Source organism: Tursiops truncatus, chromosome X (assembly GCF_011762595.2).
Source record: "Tursiops truncatus isolate mTurTru1 chromosome X, mTurTru1.mat.Y, whole genome shotgun sequence".
NCBI classification, from domain to species: domain Eukaryota; kingdom Metazoa; phylum Chordata; class Mammalia; order Artiodactyla; family Delphinidae; genus Tursiops; species Tursiops truncatus.
In genome coordinates, this window is record NC_047055.1 from 79,551,128 (window position 1) to 79,568,868 (window position 17,741).

Sequence of the window (17,741 nt, forward strand, 5' to 3'; positions counted from 1 at the left end):
GTCAACAACCTGTCCTTATCGAGTCATTCAACCAGCATATCTCAAGCACTATTACCATGCTTACTTCTGCAGCCTGGTGCAGCACTTTGAATCTAGGCTTTGGAGGCAGACAGGCCTGATGCAAATCCTGGCCCTGCCTCTTGCCAATTGTGGAAAGAGGGACAACTTTGATCAAATGTAAGATGAGAATAGTACAAAGGTCTACGTTGAAGAGTTGCTGTAAAAATAAGGGATAGCATATGTGAGTATCTAGTAGAGACCTAATCAGTGACATTGGTAATTATTATGAGTCATGATTTTGCCTAGACCCAGTTCTCAGTTAAGGTGCTGCCCTTGGAAATAAAAAGGAATGAGAGTCCTCATGCAAAAGCAAGTGAAATTGGACCCCTAACCTCACACCATATACAAAAATTAACTCAAAATGGATCAAAGACCTAAATGTAAGAGCTAAAACTCTTAGAAGAAAGTATAGGTGTGAATCTTCATGACCTTGGATTAAGCAGTGGTTGCTTAGATATGGTACCAAAGGCACAAGTGACAAAAAAAATAGATAAATTGAACTTAATCGAAAGTGAAAAACTTTTTCATTTCAAAGGACACCATCAAGAAAGTGAAGAGACAACCCACAGAATGAGAGAAAATTTTTGTAAATCATATATCTGATAAGGAACTTGCATACAGAATATATAAAGAATTCTTAACTCAATTTCAAAAGGACAAATAACCCAATTTAAAAATAGACAAAGGATCTGAATAGACAGCTTTCCAAAGAAGATATACAAATGCCCAACAAGCATATGAAAAGATACTCAGCGTTATCAGTCATGAGGGAAATGCAAATTGAGACCACAAGATGCCACTTCACACCTAATAGGATAGCTATAATCAAAAATATGGAAAATAGCAAGTGTTTGCAAGGATGTGGAGCAACTGGAACCCTCATGCACTACTAGTGGAATGTAAAATGGCACAGCCACTTTGGAAAACAGTCTGGCAGTTCCTCAGTAGGTTAAATATATTACCCAGGTTACCATATGACCCAGCAATTCCACTTCTAGGTTTATACCCAAGAGAAATGGAAACACATGTCCACACAAAAGCTTGTACAAAGTTCATGGGAGCATTATTCATAATAGCCAACAGATGGAAACAACTCAGTGTTCTTCAGTGTGTGAGTGAATAAACAAATGTATATCCAGATCCATACGGTGGAATATTATTCAGCCATCGAAAGGAATGAAGATTTATACATGCTACAACATGGATGAACCTTGCAAACAGTATTCTGAGTGAAAGAAGCAAGATACAAAATCCTACATATTGTATGATTATGTAGGCAAATCCTATAGAGACAGAAAATAGATTAAGTGTTTGCTAGGGACTGTGGGGAAGGGGGAATAGGGAATTAATGGGTATGGGGTTTCTTTCGGGGGATGATGAAAATGATCTAAAGTTGACTGTAGTGATGGATACACAACTCTGTGAATATACTAAAAGCCATTGAATTGTCTACTTTAATTGTTTGAATTGCATGGTATATGAATTGTATCTCAACAAAACTGGTAAATGAAAAAATGGAAGGAGAAACGAACTACCCAGAGCCACCATGGCAGACTTGATAAAGGGAAAAGGGTTTATCAGAGATCATAGGAGGTGTTTCTGTGTGAGTGTGTATTCCCTGGCTGTGTGTGTGTGTGCATGTGCTCATATGTGTGTTTTAGGGTAGTCCGGTCCTGGCCTGGCCCCAGGCAAAACTGTCACACAGGCAAAATTTTCCCTCAGCACTTTTCTAATTCTCCCTCTGCCTGAAAGTGAAAAAGGTTTAATTTACTCTCCCTTGAAGTGGTCTTCGCATTCCTGCTGGGCATCAGTCAATTCTGGATGAATGAATTTTTAAGAAAAGAGCCTCAAGGCAGCTTCCAGGCAGAAGTTTCAGGCAGTGGGATGGAGAGTGGTGGGCTCCTTCTGGGCTGGAAGTTGGCGTAGATCTTTCTCCTTGCAAGCAGGGCTATGGGTGGGTAGAGTTGCTCGCGTAGCCACGTGTGCCATATCCTGGCACTTCGGGATGCTATCTATGGTCAGCTAGTGTGAACTGATCATCAAATTGGGGATCCAGGGGCAGGACAGGTAGACCCTTCCCAGTGGAGAATGTGTTCTGTAAAGGACTTCTCAAGTTGGCCTGTGCCCCATGCCACTCTGACTGCCATCTCTGCTCTCCTGCAAGGGAGCTTCTTTGAGCAACTGGCCTAATCAAGTTTCTGCCCCCTTTTAAGGCTTTGGTCTACCTCAAATGAGGGACATGCACAACATGCAGGAAAGGGGGCTAAAGGTGAAGCATATGGCAGCTGTGATGCTGTGGGCCATCCTTTAAGGTGGTGGGCATAGGTGCTGGTCCAGACTTTCCATCTTATTCCTGGTTGGGTTTTTGTAATCAAAGTGGAACACGCCCATGGAAAGAAACAACAGATCCCTGAAGGAACCCCACCCAGTCCCCTTTCTGGAAGGCAACCAACTTTTGTTCTTTTCTTCCTGTATTTACCCCTCATTTCTCTAAATAAAACACTTCTTTTATTCCTTCATTTACCAATTTTGGGAGATTGTTGACTTCCTGCTAAGCTCGTTGAGGATTTATCACCATTATATGGCTATATCACCATTTTTATTCTTTTATTGGTTAATCTAGTAATTTATGCAGTATACTAACACTTTTATGTTTTTGTTCCATCAATTATCATCTGCACCTTTTGAATCTCCACTTGGTAAAATGAGATATTGGCACCTTTTCCCTTCTCCTCAGCTCTCCTCTCCACTGACCCGTCTCACTAGGTGGTATTTTGGTATAACACCTGGTCCTTATTTTTTAAGGACCTTGTCTTCAAAAGCAGAAGATATGGAAGATGAAATTAATTTGTATTGAGCATTTACTATGTACCGGGAACTGTGCATGCATCATCACATTTAATTCTCACAGTAACCCTGAAAGGGAGGTATCATAATAACAATTTTATGCATGAAAAAAACTGACCAGACCATGCATCTGGAATGAGGCCAAGCTGAGATCTGAACCAAAGTTGGACGCCAAAGCCCCTACTCTTTCCAGAGCCCTATGCATCCTTCAGCTTCAGTTTCATCTGCAGCTTTTCAAGTCCCCTTTCTGTAGCCAAAACTTGGACTGGAAGTCTTCATCTATTTTTGGAACCCCACAGCGGTTCTGGCTTGTTCACTGATGCTGCACCCTCTTCCAGAGGGAAGAGGAAAGGGCAACTTGAGAGGGAACGGAAGGCAAATGAACATCCCTGTGGGGGGTGGGGGGTGAGTGGGTCATATGGTTCAGTCACATGCCTGGCAGGCCTCTCTCGACCTGGTAGCCCACACCTTTGGAAGCTAGTACAGAAGTTCCAGGTAGCCCCTGAGGTGACATGGGGAAATATTTTACAACATCACCAGGGCTCTCCCAGCCAGCAGGCTGCCTTTGATATAAGAAGCAAATACAGAATTTTGAAGGTTGTAGCTGACTTAGACCACTGCTCTGGGGTTGCAGTCATAGACACATGTGGGAAATTCCCAAATTGACTTTCCCACAGAGCTGTTTTGGAGTGGGGGACAGAAAGAGGCCGGGGGTGGAGAATGTATTTTAGTTATTTATTTGATTAGTATTTGTTAAATCGTTGGACCATTTCACCCAGAAGCACCGAGTGGGATTTCCCCAGGGGTCACTTCCGGGCACATGGAAGAGTCGAGAGGTCAAGAAGCCCTGGCTCAATTTTCCATACTGAGGAAGGAGAGGCTCCAATAATGTAAAACAGATAATACCAGATTCTTCCTATTGGTCTTGAGGCTGCTGTCACAGAGAAACATTTGGGAATCCTCACCCACCCACTCTCCCCCTACCCGATTCCCGGGTTTCTTCCTGTCTGTTGGCATTCCAGCAATCCACCCCATCTTGGAGTCATCTTGATTCTTCCCTATTCTCGCCTTTTGCCAACCCATCTCCTTCACCCCAGCTCCCCCCACCCCACACACACACTCTTGCCTCTGGAAGCCCCACCCTGTTGATTTGCAGTGTCTTACACATTCATCCTTTCCCCTGTCTTCTTAGTGACCCTCAATCTCATTACCTTAGACATAGACTCTTGGTTTCTTCAGCCACTCTGTGTGTCTCCAATTACACCTCCCACCCCACTGGCCTGGCCCCAGTCCATCTTGTTACCATTGATGGATGAATCTTCCTATAGAACAGCTTTCTGAGACCTGCTCAGACTTTCCCAAGGCTTCTCTGCTGGTTCCAGCATAAAATCCAAATGCCTCGGCTTGACATTCAAGGTCCCATGCTCTCTGCTGTCAATCTCAATTTCCGGTCTTAGTTCTTGACACTTCCCTACTGGACTGAGACTGTCTTGAAGATAGAGAGCATGTGTGGTTCACTTCTGGGACCCTGATGGCACAGGAGGAAGCCTAGGACCTCGTGGTGATCAGGACTTGTTTGCTGAAGGAATGAATGTGATAAAGACTCATTTTGCCAAATAGCTGTTCAGGGACCTCTGTCACTGACTAGTTGCATGACCTTGAATAAGTCCTTTGCTCTCTCTGGGCTTCCTGTCTCCAGCAGCACTCCCAAACTTACAGGTCTTTGGCCCTAAGGGCCTGCAGGCCTGCTTTGCTGGTTGGCACATTAAAATGAATTTAAATGCCTTTTTGTAAGGCAACTGGGCTCCAGTTCCACACCCCCTCCCTCATTTTCTTACACCTCCCCTCCTCGCTCATTTTCATTAGCTGCTGGGTGCCTAAAGGCATTTACATTTGTGACCCTTGGATGAGGTGGTGTTTATGCACCTTTCAACTCTGGCAAGGCCAGGATTCTGCTTGACCTGCTTAGAAATGAAAATTACAAGTGCTTTGCTTAAGTGGTTTCTAATGTCATCTCATACACAGCAGCCAGGCCTGACTGGCTCTGCCCTCCCAAAACAGGCCACCAAAGAACAATGGTGTGTGCCCTTAGTATTCTGATTTTGGCAGTCAGCTGCAGGGGGAGATGTTATTCCATCGAAAGTGATTGTCTTCACATAACCCAGCACCAGTGGGGCCCATTTACAATCTAGAAAGGACCAAGCACAGCAAGCTCATTGGCAGCCAGCTGGGCATACATACACAGGGGGCATCGGTTGCAGGCACAAAGTATGAATTTAGCTTAAGTTGCCTGGCAGGATCCTTTCCAGGACAAAGTGCTGAATGTGGAGTGTGTGCTAGCAAGCCAGGCTCTCGATCTCCGCCTTGCTCTCGGTGGCCTGGTCCACATTGAGACTCCACAGAGAAGTGCAGGGTGGGCAAGGAAGGTCAGGGACAGCATTCTCACCACTGGGCTCCTTTGCATTAGCTGGTCCCTAGGGCCACATAGCTGCAAACCTGCCTGGCCACAGGCTGGCAAGACTCGGCTCACCAGGGGGATGCCAGACCAACATAGCGGCTGCTGGAAGACACTCGCTCAGCCCAGACAGCAGCTGAGCCCCACATGTTTGGGCAGCACCTGGGTGAAAGGTACTGGGAGCTGGGCAAAGGGCTGGTGCAGGTATATGTGCCCATCACTGGGCACAATCACTGAGTAAAAGTGGAACCTCTGATGGCCCACTGACTTGGGGTATGTATAGCCTGGCTGCCCCTGAACTCAATGTGGAAGGCATAGAGGGGTTATTCAGTTAGGGGACACACATGGTGAAGTCACACTGTATGTAGCAGTTATAGGCATTTCTGATGAGGACAGGGAGGATGAGAAAGGCAGAGGGGAGAAGACAGACAGTGCTTCTGACTAAGCTGTTTCATGTGTCTGGGATAATTCTAGGGAGCTTCCTGGAGTGAAAGGGATTGACTGTGTAGTGTTGCTTCCCTGTTTCTGCCCTTTCGTGCTTGGCAGCTTCTGAACTCAGGGAGGTGAATCCCTAGTACTGTTTTTCAAAGGCAAATAGAATGGAGAAAGTAAACTTTCCAAAGAAATTTTTAAAAAATTTATTTTATTGAAGTGTGAAGTGAAGATTTACAGTGTTGTGTTAGTTTCTAGTGAAACTAGAAATCGGCAGTGTGATTCAGTTATACATATATATCTATTCTTATTCTTTTCCATGATGGTTTATCACAGGATATTGAAGGTAGTTCCCTGTGCTATACAGTAGGACCTTGTTGTTTATCCATTCTATATATAAGTTTGCATCTGCTACCGAAGAAACTTTATGGAACACATGTAAAGCCCTAGAGAAACAGTTTTAAATTATTTTTTTAGTATTGTTGGTTTCCTTTGCATGACTGCACCCAACTCATGTCAGCTAGGCGTTGGGTGAGACACGTAAGACCGTTGCGTGTGCAAGGAGAGGTGGGCACACCTGCTTGGGGAAGTGTAAGACATCACAGCCGCTGAAGGGCAGGAGAGGCGGCTAGGTGGGGCTCGGCTGCAGCTCAGGCTAAAGACCATGCACATGGGGAGATGTGATGTGGTGGATGGTATGACTGTGGCTGTACTGTGTGTTATGTACATGTTTCTGACATGACTGGGAAACTTGGCTATAGCTGTTGTGTGTGGATTTGTGGCTTGCAGGTTGAAACCAGGATGTTCTGGCAGTGACAGGAGCAAACACAGGAAAGGCTGGAGAGCCCCATTGTCAGCTACATGGGCGTGGAGCCAACTGCTCTCACCTTAATTTCCGCATAGCCCACTGGGCCTGTGTCTGGCAGCACAGTTGTGCCATTGTTGGCACACTCAGCTGCCATGGGTGTCCTAGAAACCCAGCTCTCTCTGACTAGCGGGTAAAGGAGATAAGGCTGGAGTCTTGGTTGCAGACCCATACCCGCGCCTCGTGTTCAGCCTTGTCATCATCACACAGTGAGGCTTCTTGCTGAAATGCCATCTCCTTCTGAGATGGGAGCCACTGAGGGGACTCTGTGGTTGCTTTTCTCTACCTTTCGAGTAATTGGGCGTCAGGGTAAGACAAGCCCTGGCCTGGGCTCTGCAGCTGCTTCCTACACACTGCTCAAGCCCTGCATCCTCTCCTACCATTGTGAGGAGAGCTCTCACACACCTAGGGGGCTTTGAGGTCGAGACGATGGTCTGGTAGTTGCTGAGCATTTGGGTCTTCATCCCCATGGCTAGTAACCAGCTGGTCAGGCCTGGCATGGCCATGTGGCTTCCATGGCTTGGGGCTGAGTTTGAATGAGCCAAGTTTGTCCTCCCCTTAGCAGTAGGAATTTTGGACAGTGAGCATTTTGGGGGTTCCCTGAGCCGGGGAGGCAAACGCATATGCATGCAGGGCCACACTCACCATGCCACCCTTGGCAGTTAACAGGGCTGAGAGTTGTGGTGTGACCAAACATAATGCCTGTCTCCTCACATGGTAAAAAAAAAAAAATAATGACCAGACTAAAAGCATCTGTAAGCCATATTCAGCCTCCTGGCTGCCAGTTTGTGACCATTGTGAGAAGTGAAATTTAGTTGCACATCACTGAGAATTCTTTTGGCCTGGCTAAATCTTTCCTGATCTTCCAAACCCAGCTTAACTAGCATCTCTGTGACACCTTCTCTGACCTCCCTCCTTCAGCCAAATGAATTCTCCCTCTGATCCCTTAGCCTCTCTATTGTCGCATATTAGACCATTCATTCATTCAATAAAACTTTATTGGGTACCTTGGCAAGGGCTATCCTGGGGTTACAGAGATGAATAAATAAATAATCCCTGCCCTCGAGGAGCAACTAGCACAGTGAGGGGAGAGACAGGAGAGCAAACAGTGACTCTCAAATGTGTAAAGGCTCAGGGCTCCCTGGGTGAGGCTCCCTCTGTGTGTGTAAAAGCTGAGAAAGGCAGGCTTCAGGTGAGAGGAGATGGCTTGGCCAGGTCCTGGAGGAAGAAATCAAGTAGAGCAAGCTGAGGAGAGGGCAGGCCTCTCCTAGCCTGGGGCAGCCCCTGAGCAGACCCTTGGAGTTATGGCTCTGGATGGCCTGCTCAGGCCCTGGTGAGTCGCTCTGTGACAGCTATGTAAGGAATGGGGGCTGGGAGTGGCAGGAACAGGACGGATAATTTTTTACTCTGGAGGCAGTGGGGACCAGCTGAGGGCTTAGAGCAGGAGAGTGACAGATCTGACCTTGGCTTTGGAAGGCCACCACTGGAGCCTGCATGTGTCATGTGGACAGGAGAGGGAAGAGACTGATGACAGGGAAGCCAGCCGGGGAGCCGCATCCCCAGTGCCTGGGCTTGCTCGCCTCATCCTTGCTGAACTAGCGAGTGTACGAGTGAGGGAGGGAGGGAGGACACGCTGTTCCTGGTCTGGCTTTCACAGGCATCCTCATGGGTGTCACATAGGCATCTCAAACTTACCACGTTCAAAGCCAAAGTCCAGACTGTTCCCCGCAAACCTGCTGCTCCTACAGTTTTGCCCATCTCAGCTAATGGCATCCCCAACTTTCCAGTTGCTCAGGACCCAAACCCCAAAGTCGTTCTTCTCTCTTTCTCTCCTTTCCCATCTCCGTTCTATTAGCATATCATGTTATTTCCACCTTCGTAGTATCCAGAATTGAACCACTTGTTACCACTATCATGGTCTGTGCCACCATCATCTGTCGCCTAGATATTAGCAACAGCTTCCTACCAGGTCTGCCTGTTAGATAAAGTTATTGGATCCTCTACATCGACTCTCGACACAGCAGTCAGAGTGATCCTGATGAAACATAAGTCAGGTCATGTCCTGCCTCTGCTCAAAACCCTCTAATGGGTCTCTATTTCAGACTAAAAGCCTAAGTTCTTACAATGGCCCACAAGGTCCTGAGTGATCTGTCCCCCCACGACCTGTCTGACCTCATGTCTTACCACTATCTCCCTCACTCACTCTGCTCCAGCCACTCTGGCCTCCTTGCTGTTCCCAGACAGCTTCAGGGTCTTTGCATTTGCTGTTCTCTCTGCCTGGAATTCTTTTTTTTTTCATTTTTAAAAAATCAATTTATGGCCACGTTGGGTCTTCATTGCTGCACGTGGGTCTAGTTATGGTGAGCAGGGGCTACTCTTCGTTGCGGTGCATGGGCTTCTCGTTGCGGTGGCTTCTCTTGTTGAGGAGCACAGGCTCTAGAGCGCAGGCTTCCGTAGTTGTGGCACGCAGGCTCAGTAGTTGTGGCTCACAGGCTCTAGAGAACAGGCTCGATAGTTGTGGTGCACAGGCTTAGTTGCTCCACGGCATGTGGGATCTTCCCAGACCAGGGCTCAAACCCTTGTCCCCTGCATCGGCAGGCAGGTTCTTAACCACTGCGCCACCAGGGAAGTCCCTCTGCCTGGAATTCTTTTCCTCCAGATATCTGCGGGCCTCACTCCCTCACTTCTTTCAGATCTCTGCTCAAATGTCACCTTCTCAATAAATCCTTCTTTGACCATCCTCTTATAAAGCACCATCCCCAACTCTGCTGCCCCCCCAAGTCCCTTCATTGTTTCATTTTCCCCCAAATCAGACATTGCCTTCTAATCTAGGTGCCTGGTGCATAGTAGGCACTCAATGAGGACTTACTGAATAAACAGGTAGACTGAGGGGATCAGTGAGGCTGCTCTGGGCCATCTCTGGACCATGTGACCTGGATTCACAGGAGCAGGTTGTATAGGGGAAACAGAGAGCCCACTAGTCCATAGAAGTTAGCAGGTCTAGCCAGGGTGACCTTGGGCAAGTCCCTTCTGCTCTATGATCCTCAGTTTGCTCTTTGATAAAGTGAGGGATCTGTGATCATCTCTAAGGGGTAAAGTGAGGGCCTGGCCATCTGGGTTTGCAACTCAGGCCCCATGGACACAAGGGCAGAGGTCTTCACCCCTGCCATTCCCTTTTGCTTTCTTGACCTCTTCCAATGTGCCATCTTCTTTTCAACCCACATCTATAAAGACACCATGGTATATAGCTGGTTACATAATGATGGGGGATGGGGTGGCTGCCATCAGCCACATTCGATCAAGCCAGCGGTGCTCTGCAAAGGGTATCTGGCTCTGACCCAAAGGCCTGGTGCAAGGGAGAAGTCTGGCAGAGCCCAGCAGTTGGGAGGACGTCCTACTCCACTTTCCAGAGCAAAAGTTTCTACCACACCTACCACTCAGGTAGGCCCATCTCTGGAGCAATGCCATCTCCTCTCCTAGACCAAACTAAATTCTTCTACCTAGTCTAGTTGGGGCCTAGCATTTTTCAAACATTTCTCACTTAAAATTTTAATCCTTGCAATAACATTATGAAGCAGGCATTCTTCGGCCCATTTTTCAGTGAACACTGAGTCTTGGAGGGATTAAGGAATTTGCCCAAGGTCCCAAGCAACCTCTCATCCTTCTGCAGGAATCACTTGGAAATCTGTTGACCAAGGTCTAGGAGGCTCATCTGTGTGGTTGGAGCTGTGGGAGAGGCAGGAGGGAGGATGCTTCCTTCTTCCTTCTGCTCCATCTAGGACACAGGTGGAGCCCAAGGAGTGGAAAGCAGGCCAGCCCAGATGGAAGTCATCACTCTCCTGCCGGCTCCCTGAAGGCTGAGCAGAAGGGAGGCGCCTTCCCTGCCTAGCCTTGCCAGGAATCTGGGTGTCCTGAAAGGCTGAGACCAGTGAGTGATGGGGGTGGTGTGTGGGGGGTACTCCATGTGATAAACTATTTTCCTTTCTCATTCCAAAGATCAGAGAGCACTTGGTGAGCAGTTCTTTGTTCCAATGGAAACAGAAAACCAGAAAAGCCCAGTGGGGGTTGGCCAAACTTTCCTTTGTCTTCTTGGGCTGAGAGGCTAAATGGGAGGACTATGCAGCGGGGGTGGGGCAGGGCCCCCATAAGGGCAACAAATCAGTAGAAGGGGAACCAGGACAGGACTCTAGCCAAAAAAAAAAAAATCCACAAAGAGCTAAGTACATGCTGGTGAGGAGGCCTTGCAGCCTCTTTCATGCAGCCTTACTCCATGTGAGTCTGCTAAGTCTGACAGCCCCCGCAAGAGGCCAGTGGGGACTCCAGAGACACAGCTAGTGCTCTCCTGGCCTAAGTAGTACCAAAGGCACCTCCGGGATCACTGCTCTCCACGCATCCTCTGAGCTCCCTGGCCCAGTCTCTTTCCTGCCCCCTCCCCACACCATGCTCCCACCAAGAAAAATAGGAACTCAAATTTGTCAAAGTCATTCAAAGTTTGCCAAGCACTTCCCTATATAATAGCTCTTCAGGAGGCAGGGGAGCCTATTGGTTAAGAACACAGGCTCAGGGCCCAGACTGCCTGGCTCTGCTGTGTGATCTAACCTTGTGCTTCAGTTTCCTCATCTTTAAAATGGGACTGATCACAAGGTCTGCATCTCAAGGTTGTTTTCAGATTAAATGAGCTAATGGTTAAGGTCCCTAAAAGTAGAGATTACTTTGTCTTTTATTCACTGCTATACCCCTAAGGCCTAAACAGTGCCTGGCACCTGGTAGGGACTCGACAAATATTTATTGAATGCATCTGAAGTGCTTGGAATGGGAACTGGTACTTAGTAAACACAACAAATATTAGTTGTCATTATCTTTCACATTCTCACAACAATTCCAAGAGGAGCACTCTGGATTTCATGCATGTCAGTTTTCTTCCTCCATGTAAGGTTCAAGTTTAGAGTCAAGGCACTGTTGACTGGAAAAAAACACATAACCTAAAAGTTGAGAGTTATGTTTTATTCAGCAGACGTTCTGAGGACTTCTAGCCTGGGACACAGCATCTCAGATAATGCTGAGAAACTGTTCCTAAGAGCCAAGGGGGTGAGCCAGGATATACGGGAGTTTTTGCAACAAAAGACCAGGTAGTTGGAACATCAAAAGATTACTGTTAATGGAAGAAAACCAGATATCTCAAGTTAAGGAATTTAGCGCTTTCTATGTATGGGAAGATACAAGAGTCTGGGCTCACTGGAATCATTCCTTTGATATGCACCTCTGCTATCTGGGGCCAGTATCCTGTGCTTTCTCATCCTGAGTCTCCTCAGGGTACACCATCGGGGGTGGCTGCAGCAGTTGACTGCTAGATGGCAGGCATCCTTTTTCTATCCTGAGTTTCCTTAGGGGCAGCTGTAATGTGGTGGCTTGATGGCTGCAACATCCAGGCAACATTTTAGTTCACAGCACCAAAGACAGGCAACGGATTTTAAATTGAGGGAAATAATTTGGGCCACAGAGGATTAGGAATGCAACCCTCAAATCTGAATAATAGCATCCATCCACCCATTCATTCGTTCACTTGTCCACTCCACAAATATTTCATGAATACCCCCCATGGGCCAGACCCTGAGCTGTGAGCTGGGGATATATTGATGACAAGACAGACAAGGATTCTATGTTTGAGGAACTGAGATTCTAGTGGGAGGAGACAGGCAAAAGCAAGAAAAGACTTAATTTCAGATAGTAATAAATGCTATGAAGAAAATAAAGCAGTATAATGATGTATAGAGTGGCTGAGGTATATCTCTAGGGGGGTTGAGAAAGGGACATAGGAGCTCTTCTGGGGGTTCTTGATCCCAGGTCAAGAGCCCGTGCCTTGAGTTGGTCAACACTACCTCATCCCGAGAGCATTTATATGCCATCTGCCCAAGGCAGGAGTCAGTTGCTAAGTGTAGCTCCCAGAGGTCTGTACACGGGGCTCTGGGTGTGAGGGGCTGGAAAGAGGGGGGTGTGAACATATTGTACCTGAATTGAAAGATTCTGGCATTAGTCGTCCTCTGGCAAAAGCTGTTGGTTGCATTAGGTGAAGTGATGGTAGAAGCCTGAGAGCTTACTCTTAGGTTCTTCTGCACTCCCAGGGAGGAGATGTCTGGCCAGTGCCCTTATGTCCATGCTCCTTCATGGTACCACCTTCACATGTGCACACACCACCTCATCTTCAAGACAGCCCAGGCACCGTCTCCACCATCACAACCCTTGTCACACTTGAATGCCCTTATTCATTACATATTTGGGCATCTCCAGAGCCTGGTACAGAATTGATGCCTAATAAATGCTTATAGAATGAAAGAATAAATGGTGACTGCTTTCCTTCTGCTTCCTCAACTGACTGGCTCATTCTCACTCACACATCAAGACTCAGCTCACAGACTTCCCTGGTGGCACAGTGGTTAAGAATTTGCCTGCCAATTCAGGGGACACAGGTTCAAGCCCTGGTCCGGGAAGATCCCACATGCTACGGAGCAACTAAGCCCGTAAGCCACAACTACTGAGCCACGTGCCACAACTACTGAGGCCCACGTGCCTAGAGCCCGTTCTCTGCAACGAGAGAAGCCACCGCAATGAGAAGCCTGCACACCGCAACGAAGAGCAGCCCTGGCTCGCTGCAACTAGAGAAAGCCTGCTTGCACCAACGAAGACCCAACGCAGCCAAAAATAAATAAATTTATTTTTTAAAAAAAGACTCAGCTCACACAGTCGTCTTATCTCCTTGCGTCCCACCTGGGGAGCTCTTGCTCATCCTTTACTCCTTTTGTGAAGCTTTCCTTGACCTCTCCAGGCAGGGTTGGTCCCTCCCACCTCTGAGTGCTCCAGCACCTCCTATTCCCTCCCATCATAGCCCTGATTGCTCTAGGGGTGCTATCTGCTACTGCTCAGCCACGTCCCTTAACCTGTAATTTTCTCAGTGGCAAGGACTGCACGTTTCCGTTATCTCCACACCTCCAGCACTAGCCCCTAGAGGGCGCTCAATAAATATTAGTGGAATTGATGGAAAAAACAAATGAATTGTCGGTTTTGCTTAGAGCTTCCTAGGTAGTGGTGTGCTAGAGGTGGCTTGGGCTTGTGGCTCATGAGAGCCAATTGTTCAATATTTAGGAAACCTGTGAGCCAATTATTAAACGCAGCTATTGTTAAAAATTAAATTATAGGAGAAAACAGAAAACAAGCCAACATGAGGGATATTCTACCAAGTAAGTGACCGAATAAATGCAATATGGGATCCTGGATTGGATCCTAGAACAGAGAGAAGACTTTTGTGGAAAAATCGGTGAAATCCAAATAAGCTTTATACTTTAGTTATTAATGTTAATTTCTCAGTTTTGACACGTTTTATAATGATGTAAGATGTCAACATAAGGGGAAAGATTCTTGTTTTGTTCATTGTACTCTAGCCTTGAGAAAATGATGGAGAAAATGTTAATAATGTACATTAGGTCAGGCGGTTTGAACGAGACGAAGACGGAACCGGAGCCGGAAGATGGCAGTGAATGTGTACTCAACGTCGGTCACCAGTGATAACCTCAGTCGACATGACATGCTGGCCTGGATCAATGAGTCTCTGCAGTTGAATCTGACAAAGATTGAACAGTTGTGCTCAGGGGCTGCCTATTGTCAGTTTATGGACATGCTGTTCCCTGGCTCCATCACCTTGAAGAAAGTGAAATTCCAAGCTAAGCTAGAACACGAATACATCTAGAACTTCAAAATACTACAAGCAGGTTTTAAGAGGATGGGTGTTGACAAAATAATTCCTGTGGACAAATTAGTAAAAGGAAAGTTTCAGGACAGTTTTGAATTCGTTCAGTGGTTCAAGAAGTTTTTTGATGCAAACTATGATAGGAAAGACTATGACCCTGTAGCTGCCAGACAAGGTCAAGAAACTGCGGTGGCCCCCTCCCTTGTTGCTCCAGCTCTGAACAAACCGAAGAAACCTCTCAGCTCTAGCAGTGCAGCTCCACAGAGGCCCATTGCAACACACAGAACTACTGCAACCCCTAAGGCTGGCCCCGGGCGAGGTGCGGAAGAATCCTGGTGTGGGGACCTGGGATGACGAAGCAGCCGAATTGATGCAGCAGGTCAACGTATTGAAACTTACCGTCGAAGACTTGGAGAAAGAGAGAGATTTCTACTTTGGAAAGCTAAGGAACATTGAATTGATTTGCCAGGAGAACGAGGGGGAAAACAACCCTGTATTGCAGAGGATTGTGGACATTCTCTATGCCACAGATGAAGGCTTCGTGATACCTGATGAAGGGGGCCTGCAGGAGGAACAAGAAGAGTATTAACAGCCTGGACCAGCTGAGCATCATCCGAATTCTTCACTCCAAATCATGTGCTTAACTGTAAAATATTGCCCTTTCTTATTCTTAGAGGACTCACTGGTTTCTTTTCATAAGCAAAAAGTACCTCTTCTTAAAGTGCACTTTGCAGAAGTTTCACTCCTTTTCCAATAAGTTTGAGTTAGGAGCTTTTACCTTGTAGCAGAGCAGTATTAACATCTAGTTGGTTCACCCAGGGAACAAAGAGGCTGACCATGGGGCTCACTGTGTGGATGCTGGTAGCACTGATGGCTGGAGAAGGGGGAGACCTCAGTAGAGATGTGTAAAGACTGGTTTGAATTTTAAGCTAATGTGAAATCTTGACAGAGAACGTTTTAATAAATAAATGCCTTAAGAGTATTTAAAAGATGCTTCCATATTTCAAAATGTAAAATGTAACATGACAGGAGCTTCTGTGTGTTTGACATTGTGTCTGGGAAGGAAGGGCCAGAACCTGGAACCTTTGGGAGCTGCTGTTCCCAGCCCTCACGGGGCTGCCTGATCCTCATAGGCGCAGACCTTGGCCCAAAAGGAAAGTTTGAAAAGTTGCTTTGTAAAGCCATTTAGTGTCCTTGACCAGTTGCATCCCTGATAAGAAGCAAGAGGCATTGTTGCCTGGATGAATAGAGGGTGTGTTTCAGCCCTGAGACGTGTTGAGTCGAAGAGCTTGATTTTCATAGAACATTTCTCTGGTGATTTTTCCAGTTATCCCTGATATTTCTATGTACTGTGTTTTGTTGTTGTTGTTGTTGTTGTTGTTGTTTGAAATGAGGTGTGTCCAGTTTTTAAATCTAACAACTACTTTTGGGGACTTGCCCGCATCTCTGGGATTTGAATGGGGGTTGTGTCCCATTTTACTGTCTTTTAAGTTTACATTTAACATGTTTCTCTTCTCTGCTCCCCTTGCCCACTGGGGACTCCTCTTTGGCTCCTTAAAGTTTGCTGCTTAGAGTGGAAGTTCAGCAGGCAGGTGATCATGCTGCAGGTTCTTTCTGGACCTCTGGCAAAGGGAGTGATCAGTGAAGGAAGGCCACTGCTACCTTGGGATCTGCAAGGCTGGGTGTTTTCGGTACCTGCTGTCCCCAGCCCTCCACTGTTATCGGAATACTTTGCCAGTGCACTAATCTCTTCGGAGATAAAAATGTTAGCGTGTTACTAAATGTTAATTTTCTTTTGCAGAAAATACAGTACCATGTCTGAGTTAATTATTAATATTTAAAATATTTCATTCCTTAACTCCCTCATTTGCTTTGCCCACAGCCTATTCAGTTCCTTTGTTCGGCAGAATTCTGCAAAATGTGTTACCCACTACTGAGATTGTTCTGCCCCTGATGTATTTGTATTGATTTGTTTCTGGTGGTAGCTTGTCCTAAAATGTGTGTAGCAAGCAGGTATTTTATGATAAAATTGTTGTGTAGTGCATGCTCTGTGTGGAATTCAGAGGAAAACCCAGATTCAGTGATTAACAATTCCAAAAAATGCAAGTCACTAGCCATTGTTCAAATAACAGTGGTGCTATTTCTCTTTTGTGACCTTTTAGACTTTTGTTGCCCTAAAATTCCATTTTATTGGGAAGCCATTTTCCACCTGGTCTGTCTTGACAGGGTTTTTTGCCACTTTAAACAGTTTCTAAATAAAATTCTGTATTTCAAGAGAAAAAAAATAATGTACATAAACTTAAAAGTGTTTCATATTTATAGCCCTGATATCCTCATCTCATCCTCAGAAATGATGTCCATCTTCATGAATAACACCCCAAAAATTGAAGAAATATGCTTCCAGTACATGGAAACTACTATCTGATTCAGCAAAGGAGTTGTTTGAATCATTGATGAATCTGTCAAGTTCCAACACTTCTTCACCATTTCGCTTTCTTCTTACTCATTAACATAAATGAAAGTATCAACCACCATTCATGTAGGAACTACACTCACTCTTCTTTTTCAGCTGTAGGATGGCTATGGATGTAAGAGTTCAGCAAAATTAATGAACTCATTGTATGAAAATCAATTGGCTATATGGAATTTGCAATAGAGTATTATTTCATTGTTATTCATAAATTGTGTGTTTCACTTCTTACATAATAAGTAAATACATATATATATATATATATATATATATATGTGTGTGTGTGTGTGTATATACATGCATGCATTTTTAAAAAAGCCAGTGGTTAAACATTTACCAGAACACCATTCATCCTAGGTATCAATTACTATTTCATCAAATGCATTGATGGAAAGAAAAGAACATTGCCGGGCACCTTCTCTGTGCCAAGCTGTGCTAGCTTTTTTATGTTCATCATCTCAGTTGCTCTTCACCTCAACTCTGCGAAGTGTAAGTATTATGGACATCATTTCTGAGGATGAGATGAGGATATTAGGGCTCAGAGAGGTTAAATGACTGGACCAAGGTCAAGTAATTGCTGTATAGTGGAGTCAGGATTAAACCCTACATCTGAGTTCAAAGCTAGTTGTATTAGTTTCCTATTGCCCCTGTAACAAATTACCACAAATTTGGTGGCTTAAAGCAACAGAAATATATTGTCTTACAGTTCTGGAGGTTAGACCTCTGAAATGGGTCTCATTGGAGTAAAATCAAGGTGTTGGCAGGGCTGCATTCCCTCTGGTGCTTCCAGCTTCTAGACGCTGCCTGCATTCCTTGGTTTTTGTCCCCTTCCTCCATCTTCAAAACCAGTAACGGCCGGTTGAGTCTTTCT

At 45.9% G+C, this 17,741-nt stretch overlaps 1 protein-coding gene and 1 pseudogene across 4 annotated transcripts in view; both read left to right on the forward strand.

Annotated features, from left to right (window-relative positions):
• NHSL2 (NHS like 2) overlaps positions 1 to 17,741 on the forward strand; it is a 275,443-nt gene that overhangs the window by 97,692 nt on the left and 160,010 nt on the right. The window lies entirely within an intron of this gene.
• On the forward strand, positions 14,143 to 16,688 carry LOC101321620 (microtubule-associated protein RP/EB family member 1 pseudogene; annotated as a pseudogene).